The following is a 10,114-nucleotide window of genomic DNA, read 5'->3' on the forward strand; positions in this document are numbered from 1 at the left end:
CATATGTCACTTTTTCATCACTAAGAGTCATTTCTATTTGCTTGACGGACCTTTCAGGTTGAGCCCCCATTAGCAGGTGGGACACAAAGCCCCGTGTTATGATGAGACGGGATTAATGTGGATACGGCCTGGGCTACAGTTGGGATATTCTATAAGCTGCTTGTTCCTTATACATGGCTGATGGAATTTCTTATCTCCCCGCTGGCAGCAGCCTGGATCAAGTCCCATTAATTAATAGCAAAGGCCTAAATGGTCACACATAACAGGAGTGTATTTGTGCCGCAGGTTGAGCAAACAGGTTTATGGGGCGATAGTTGTGCTCGGACGCTCACACACACATAGTAGAGCTGTGTCACCAGCGCACAAAGCACCAGCACTTGAAATACTTCCAAAAAGACATAATATACGGGGGGAGCCTGGCTGAACTGTTTAACTGATAAATGTAAAAGGGAATTACACTGTTTTAATTCTGTGCAATAGGCAAAATCTCCTGTAAGAAATAACACAAATGCCTCACGAGAAGCCCATTAGATCAGCCTGCTGAACATACACCAGCTCTTTGCCCTCCATAATAACTGCCAATAACTGAATGTGAGATCACAATCTAGTGGACTGTGACTGTGGGATAGCAGGTATAGTAGGGAGAGATGGTGCCTATAGTAACAGTGGGATAATAGTCTCTGGGAAGGGAGTGTGACTGTGGGATAGCAGGTATAGTAGGGAGAGATGGTGCCTATAGTAACAGTGGGATAATAGTCTCTGGGAAGGGAGTGTGACTGTGGGATAGCAGGTTTAGTAGGGAGAGATGGTGCCTATAGTAACAGTGGATAATAGTCTCTGGGAAGGAGTGTGACTGTGGGATAGCAGGTATAGTAGGGAGAGATGGTGCCTATAGTAACAGTGGGATAATAGTCTCTGGGAAGGAGTGTGACTATGGGATAGCAGGTATAGTAGGGAGAGATGGTGCCTATAGTAACAGTGGATAATAGTCTCTGGGAAGGGAGTGTGACTGTGGGATAGCAGGTATAGTAGGGAGAGATGGTGCCTATAGTAACAGTGGATAATAGTCTCTGGGAAGGGAGTGTGACTGTGGGATAGCAGGTATAGTAGGGAGAGATGGTGCCTATAGTAACAGTGGGATAATAGTCTCTGGGAAGGGAGTGTGACTGTGGGATAGCAGGTATAGTAGGGAGAGATGGTGCCTATAGTAACAGTGGATAATAGTCTCTGGGAAGGAGTGTGACTGTGGGATAGCAGGTATAGTAGGGAGAGATGGTGCCTATAGTAACAGTGGGATAATAGTCTCTGGGAAGGAGTGTGACTATGGGATAGCAGGTATAGTAGGGAGAGATGGTGCCTATAGTAACAGTGGATAATAGTCTCTGGGAAGGGAGTGTGACTGTGGGATAGCAGGTATAGTAGGGAGAGATGGTGCCTATAGTAACAGTGGATAATAGTCTCTGGGAAGGGAGTGTGACTGTGGGATAGCAGGTATAGTAGGGAGAGATGGTGCCTATAGTAACAGTGGGATAATAGTCTCTGGGAAGGGAGTGTGACTGTGGGATAGCAGGTATAGTAGGGAGAGATGGTGCCTATAGTAACAGTGGGATAATAGTCTCTGGGAAGGAGTGTGACTGTGGGATAGCAGGTATAGTAGGGAGAGATGGTGCCTATAGTAACAGTGGGATAATAGTCTCTGGGAAGGGAGTGTGACTGTGGGATAGCAGGTATAGTAGGGAGAGATGGTGCCTATAGTAACAGTGGATAATAGTCTCTGGGAAGGAGTGTGACTGTGGGATAGCAGGTATAGTAGGGAGAGATGGTGCCTATAGTAACAGTGGGATAATAGTCTCTGGGAAGGAGTGTGACTATGGGATAGCAGGTATAGTAGGGAGAGATGGTGCCTATAGTAACAGTGGATAATAGTCTCTGGGAAGGGAGTGTGACTGTGGGATAGCAGGTATAGTAGGGAGAGATGGTGCCTATAGTAACAGTGGATAATAGTCTCTGGGAAGGGAGTGTGACTGTGGGATAGCAGGTATAGTAGGGAGAGATGGTGCCTATAGTAACAGTGGGATAATAGTCTCTGGGAAGGGAGTGTGACTGTGGGATAGCAGGTATAGTAGGGAGAGATGGTGCCTATAGTAACAGTGGATAATAGTCTCTGGGAAGGAGTGTGACTGTGGGATAGCAGGTATAGTAGGGAGAGATGGTGCCTATAGTAACAGTGGGATAATAGTCTCTGGGAAGGAGTGTGACTATGGGATAGCAGGTATAGTAGGGAGAGATGGTGCCTATAGTAACAGTGGATAATAGTCTCTGGGAAGGGAGTGTGACTGTGGGATAGCAGGTATAGTAGGGAGAGATGGTGCCTATAGTAACAGTGGATAATAGTCTCTGGGAAGGGAGTGTGACTGTGGGATAGCAGGTATAGTAGGGAGAGATGGTGCCTATAGTAACAGTGGGATAATAGTCTCTGGGAAGGAGTGTGACTATGGGATAGCAGGTATAATAGGGAGAGATGGTGCCTATAGTAACAGTGGATAATAGTCTCTGGGAAGGGAGTGTGACTGTGGGATAAGCAGGTATAGTAGGGAGAGATGGTGCCTATAGTAACAGTGGATAATAGTCTCTGGGAAGGGAGTGTGACTGTGGGATAGCAGGTATAGTAGGGAGAGATGGTGCCTATAGTAACAGTGGATATAGTCTCTGGGAAGGGAGTGTGACTGTGGGATAGCAGGTATAGTAGGGAGAGATGGTGCCTATAGTAACAGTGGATAATAGTCTCTGGGAAGGGAGTGTGACTGTGGGATAGCAGGTATAGTAGGGAGAGATGGTGCCTATAGTAACAGTGGGATAATAGTCTCTGGGAAGGGAGTGTAACTGTGGGATAGCAGGTATAGTAGGGGAGAGATGGTGCCTATAGTAACAGTGGGATAATAGTCTCTGGGAAGGAGTGTGACTGTGGGATAGCAGGTATAGTAGGGAGAGATGGTGCCTATAGTAACAGTGGGATAATAGTCTCTGGGAAGGAGTGTGACTATGGGATAGCAGGTATAGTAGGGAGAGATGGTGCCTATAGTAACAGTGGATAATAGTCTCTGGGAAGGGAGTGTGACTGTGGGATAGCAGGTATAGTAGGGAGAGATGGTGGCCTATAGTAACAGTGGATAATAGTCTCTGGGAAAGGGAGTGTGGACTGTGGGATAGCAGGTATAGTAGGGAGAGATTGGTGCCTTAGTAACAGTGGGATAATAGTCTCTGGGAAGGAGTGTGACTGTGGGATAGCAGGTATAGTAGGGAGAGATGGTGCCTATAGTAACAGTGGATAATAGTCTCTGGAAGGGAGTGTGACTGTGGATAGCAGGTATAGTAGGGAGAGATGGTGCCTATAGTAACAGTGGATAATAAGTCTCTGGGAAGGGAGTGTGACTGTGGGATAGCAGGTATAGTAGGGAGAGATGGTGCCTATAGTAACAGTGGATAATAGTCTCTGGGAAAGGGAGTGTGACTGTGGGATAGCAGGTATAGTAGGGAGAGATGATGGTGCCTATAGTAAACAAGTGGATAATAGTCTGCTGGGAAAGGGAGTTGTGACTGTGGGATAGCAGGTATAGTATGGGAGATATGGTGCCTTATAGTAACAGGTGGATATAGTCCGGGTAGGTACGGGGAAGCAGGATAGTAGGAGGATGGTGCCTATAGTAACAGTGGGATAATAGTCTCTGGGAAGGGAGTGTAACTGTGGGATAGCAGGTATAGTAGGGAGAGATGGTGCCTATAGTAACAGTGGGATAATAGTCTCTGGGAAGGAGTGTGACTGTGGGATAGCAGGTATAGTAGGGAGAGATGGTGCCTATAGTAACAGTGGGATAATAGTCTCTGGGAAGGGAGTGTGACTGTGGGATAGCAGGTATAGTAGGGAGAGATGGTGCCTATAGTAACAGTGGATAATAGTCTCTGGGAAGGGAGTGTGACTGTGGGATAGCAGGTATAGTAGGGAGAGATGGTGCCTATAGTAACAGTGGGATAATAGTCTCTGGGAAGGGAGTGTAACTGTGGGATAGCAGGTATAGTAGGGAGAGATGGTGCCTATAGTAACAGTGGGATAATAGTCTCTGGGAAGGGAGTGTGACTGTGGGATAGCAGGTATAGTAGGGAGAGATGGTGCCTATAGTAACAGTGGGATAATAGTCTCTGGGAAGGGAGTGTGACTGTGGGATAGCAGGTATAGCACATTATTTTATTGTTGCCAAACCTTCGCTCCTTCATTGAAGTGCTAATATTTTGTAATATTTTGTGGTTCAACAACAGCTACAGCATCAAAGGTTAATACACAATGTGATTTGATACCTTTTGTAATCACAGGCAGATGTATCATTGTCCCTTAGCTCAGAGATGGAATAATTTAACTCAAAACTTATTCTGGCTGAGATATCATTTTATTCTGCTTCCTTTTCTGAAATCACCCAAGAATCTCGTGCTTGTATAGGGCATCTAATTCCTTTCAGCTCTCTGACAAGAACATCAGGCATTTTAATGAACTGAACTTTACATCTAAAAGAGATAGTGATGTGTCTAGAACATCAGCGGATACTTCGTTCTCCGGCCCATCATCAGCGACCTGTTCCGCATCACATCCAGGGAATCGCTCGGAATAATGATTGTTTGGTGCCAACTCAGTAGTGAAACTATTTTTGGTTTTTGAGTTATTTTGTTTTTTTATTAAGCAGCTCTCCAGTTTGCAGTTTTGGCAATTTAGTTGCTAGGGTCCAAATTACCCTAACAACCATGCACTGATTTGAATAAGAGAATATGAATAGGAGAAGGCTGAGTAATAAAAAGCAGCAATAACAATACATTTGTAGCCTTACAGAGCATTGGTTGTTTTAGATGGGGTCAGTGACCCCCCATTTGAAAGCTGTCAGAAGAAGGCGGCAAATAATTCAAAAACTGTAAAAGAGAAAAAAATGAAGACCAATTAAAAATTTGCTGAGAGTTAGCCATTCTATAACATAATAACAGTTAAAGGTGAACCACCCCTTTAAGTATATGGAAACCTTAAAAAAAATTGCCCAGGTCACTTTTCCAAGAACTTTTGCTGTTTAAAATAATTGTCTTCTGTTTCAGAGCTATTAACCTGTTCATTAGCGTCGAATTCTTGACTTCTGTTACAACACTGCCATCTGCTGGTCAGTTCTGGTAACTGTATGGTCAGAGAAATGCAGGTCTAGGGGCAGATTCCCAAAAGGGGCGAAGTGACTAACGCTAGCGAAAATTCGCCAGCGTGACGTCATTTCGGATCTTCACCGATTCCCTAACGGGCACAGGCGGCGCTTCGCTAGCGAAGGAGATAGACGCTAGTGTTGCTTCTCACTCTAACGCCAGGTGAATTTTTGCTCTGGGCAATGGACGTAACTCCGCAAATTCACTAAGATGCGGATTTTACTGAACGTTAGCTCATTCGCCAAACTTGCCTTCACCAGCTCAGACCAGGCAAAGTGCAATGGAGAGCATAGGACTTCCTTAATTTTTAGTGAAAAATTTTTCTAAGTCCCAAAAAACGCTGGCGTCTTTTCCTTTTTTCTGATTGATAGCCAGCAAAGGTCCGTAAAAAAATTTTTTGGGTAACCCTGTTCCCCCATACATTTTCTAACATATGGAACACAAACTATACACTGGGCAATATAACAACTCTATTGTCTGTATTAAGGTTCCCTGGACTTGTGAAATGTAATGTATTTGCTGCAACATATACGTCCATTCAACTTTAACTTCCCGCCGTATGCAAATTAGGCAACACTAGTGCATCTTCGCTTTGGTTGAAAATTCGCCAGCATTCGTCGCCCTGGATGCAACTTTGCACTTTAGGGAATTGGCGTCGTCCTAGTGAATTTACGCCTGGCGAAGTCTTACGATGGCTGCAAAGCCGTTGTTGACGAATTTTCAGCAGTTAGGGAATTTGCCCTTAAGAATCTGCTCCCCTGCTTATGCTCTGCTCCTGCGTGTCTGCACCTGGAAGCATTGTCTCTGTTTGGGTGCAGGCAGACGCATTGGATTTTGGCACCGAAATACAACATTTTGCATTTCGCCCTGAAATCCGCCCCGTCTACACAAAGAGATGGGGGAGCATTCAGGCAGCTGATTCTTTGCCTGCAGAGAATCCATAGCATATACTGTAACTAGGGTTGCCATCTTGCTGGTATTTTACTAAAAATGAGGGTTGATCCCAATGTTATGAATAGAGGAAAAGGTGGAAACCTACGTATAACCGTAGCATAAATGACCTTTCCAATGTTTTCCCTGAGCAGAGATTATAATAGAAAAACACTCACACATCCTTTATGTAGATAATAAAGATAAGCTCGTGCCCAGTGTTTAGAGGATACAACAACCTCCAGATACTCAGTAATAAAGAAACGCACTGGCACGCGAGACTTGTAGTTACAGGACAAGCCCTTGCAAAAGTTTTTACTGAGGAAGTGCAACGTTTCGGGGCTCATTACCCTGAGCAGAGACACAGTTTATGGAACCGAATAGTAGGCAACGCTGTTGACTGAACAAACATGAATATTGAAGTATCACTGGTGTCTCTTTGCACAACTCTCTAAACCTGGATGTACCGGAAGCCCATGGTTTCCTTCATGACGTCTTGCTCTTCTACTGAAAACCTGAGGGGTGTGCAAGTACAATAAACAACAAAAACAGGTGCAGGAGGGTGTAGGTTCTGCAGCCCCCCCCCCCCTCTAAAGATCAAATGCCTCTTGATCCCAGACTCCATGGTTTAAAAGGCTCTGCAGGGGCAAAGTCTTCAGACTCTCTTTCACCAAGGGGCTAGAGAAGGTTCTCTCAGAAGGAGGATATAACAGGAGCAGAGGAGAAGACCAAACAACTCCCTCTAGATCATTGTGTGTTTTGAGTCCTTATGGGCCTATTACACCCTCCCAATCTGAGTGAAGAAAATACCAAAATAAAACGTGCAGGTTACAACTAAAGAGTGAAAAGCAAATTAAGACATTTCTGTGATAAACGGCCCGACCCGTTCTTCGTCTGGAATGATACATGCTGTTCTGCTCATCCAAAAGGCCACAGCAAAGGAGTTGGTGCAGCTAAAAAGTGCAATGCAAAGGGCCTGTGTAGCAGCACATCACCAGCACCGATGGGTGACCACTCCTGGAGCACATTGCACATTCCAAGCTGCTGGCCCTTTCACCAGAAGACCAAGGTATCAACTTCATCATCATCATCATCATAGCCAAAGACAGTTTATTCATGTAGTAACATTCCTCAATTGACACATCTCAATTAGGGTTGCCACTTTTTCTTGAAAAAAAATACCGGCCTTCCTATATATTTATCTTTTTCCCCTATTAATAACATAAGAGCAACCATCATTTTTACTGGCCAGGCCAGTAAAATACCGGGCAGGTGGCAACCCTAATCTCAATAGCAGGTCTGGACTGGGATTCACAATAGGCCCTGGTATTCCAAGTACACAAGCAGCCCCCCACTAGCCCACTTAATAGTCACTTTCTATGGCATCTTACAGCAGCCCCTCTGGCATTTGCCAGAAGCCACAAATTGCCAGTCCAGACCTGCTCCATAGTATAACTCTCCCCCCTACTTTCTCCTCAATTCTGCTCGGTACCTAAGCGACACACATACTGTTACTCAGTGTGAGTATCGAGTCAATGTTAAGCTCCCCATAGACACGACGATTCTTCTTGCCGAACGACCGATTTTAGGGAAGCTCAACCAATCCTTCGAAATTATCGTGCGGTTAGTGGGATTCGAACGATCGTACATCTTGCGATTTTTCGGCCGAAATCTGTCAGGAAATTGATCGGCCAGGTTATAAAATCTTTGTCGGTCCCAGTGCAATCTCTCTATGTTTGCAGGGCCAAGCAGGCAGCTCCCCTTTGTTTTCCTGGCAAATTAGTCTTTTTAGTTGATGGTAAATTCGTACGATCGTTCCGAGAAGATCGTGGTCTCATGATCAGGATCTGATCTTTTAAAAATCTCAACATCTATGGCCAGCTTTAATGACATAACCCAACGCAAGTGCTGGGGGGTTTATATAGACATTGCATGACAACTCATCAAGGGAACAAGTACATATAATGCACAGAAGCTTCTGATTGGACAATTCTTCTGCATACTATTTAACCTGCGGTCCCTGGCCCTGCAGACCTCTGCAATATAAAGCACTGGGAGTTGTAATACGAAGAATAAAGTTAAAATATTTTGGTGCTCAGAGCTCCTTCTCTCTCCCACATTCACTCTGCATTCTGCAGCAGCAGCCACATTTGTTATTTCTGTACAGTTTAAACACAAATCCATGGCCGGAGCTTTCCAGCAAACCCATTGGTAATTGTGTGAGTGCAGAAACGTCAGGAAACAGATGGTGCGTGAGCTGCGAGTGTCAGTACGACTCCTGAATCGTTGATTTGTGCATTAAATATTAATCCCTTCAATCCGATCTGTTTGCAGAAAACAAGTATTTATTAATTGGCCCAAGTCGTGCGCAGGCGGCTCCCAGACCCAACAAGATGATCCATTAGTGATTGAACGACTGATGAGGAGCCAGGGAGGAGGATTAGTGTCTGGCACAGAATCTTATCTATAAAATATCCAATAAAATATATTCACCCCCTCCAGCCCTTCCAGGGTCCCCAGTCCCAAAAACATTTAATGGATCCCCCAGCAATGGCAGATCCCATTGTACAGCAAGTGAGGGACATATGAGAGTAGGAGGGAAGCTCGAGGGGTAATTGAGGAGAATAAATCATCCCATGAATAAAGTAAATAAATAAAGGGTTATGGGCACAGCGTGGGCGACAGGCCAGTCATTTGCACAAATACATCAAATAAAGGGCTTGTCTATTGGCACAGGCTTCTGTCATCTTGTATCGCTGCCGAAAATTGCAGTTTTCTCATCTCTGCCCTTTAATTATCTGAAATTCCACACAGTCGTGCATTAGTGTCATCTCATCTTTTCGGGCGGGCATAAAAATATTTGGCAGTTTTAGAGGGGGGGGGTCACCTTTAAGTTAACTTTTAATATCTTATAGAATGCCTATTTCTAAGCAACTTTTCAATTGGTCTTCATTGTTTATTTTGTACAACTACTTGCTGTCTTATAACTTTACAGCTTTCAAACGGGGGTCACTGACCCCATCTAAAAAGAAATGGTCTTTAGGGGTAGTGGCACAATGGAAGTTTTTTCATCCAACAAGTCTCCCGGAAATGCTTCTCCGTTGGCAATCATTGAAATTGCTGGCGGTATGTCCAACTTTTCGCTAAATCAATGATTGCCAATGGAGAGGCATTTTCGGGAGATTAGTAGCCTGCAGATGTACATAACTTCCCGTTTGCCCCTAAGGCTGCAGATTTATTGTTATTGTTACTTTTATTGCTCATATTTCTATTCAGTCCTTTTCCTATTCATATTCCTGTCTCTTATTCAAATCAGTGCATGGTTGCCAGGGTAATTTGGGCCCTAGCAACCAGACTGCAGAAACTGCAAACTGGAGGGCTGCTGAATAAAAAGCTAAATAACTTAAGAACGAAAATAATAATAAATTAGTATCACTCTCTACATCATACTAACAGTTAACTCAAAGGGGAACAACCCCTTTAATGGGTCACTTTTGAGGGTCCCATGTGATGTGGCTACAGGAGGGTGCTTGGGACATGAGTACTGGGTGCAGCACTTGTGCAAATAGAAACAGTCATTGCCATTCATGGAAGGTCTTTGCACTTGTGTTTTCTTATAGTTGCACTTGGGGCCACTGCATCCGCCCTTCCCCTGTTCCAAATTGTATTCCGGGGTGTCAGAAGTGAGGGAATGGGGCACAGACTAAATGGGTCACCTGATTCTTTCCTGGAACATTTGGTTGTGGCCCCATTTCCGTGCCCCCCTCTGTGCCGGGCAGTGTATTTGGCATCAGGACACCCACGCAGACTAAAATATTTATTTGGAGAGCTGCAAATGTGGGCAAATCTATAGAAACGGAAGGAAGAGTCTGTGGCCATGGAAGACACATTATTTCTTGGTCTCTCTCTTTCTCTGTCTTTGCTGCTTCACACTCGGCAGCGTCGGAATCATTTTAAT

This window comes from Xenopus laevis, chromosome 5L (assembly GCF_017654675.1).
Source record: "Xenopus laevis strain J_2021 chromosome 5L, Xenopus_laevis_v10.1, whole genome shotgun sequence".
NCBI classification, from domain to species: domain Eukaryota; kingdom Metazoa; phylum Chordata; class Amphibia; order Anura; family Pipidae; genus Xenopus; species Xenopus laevis.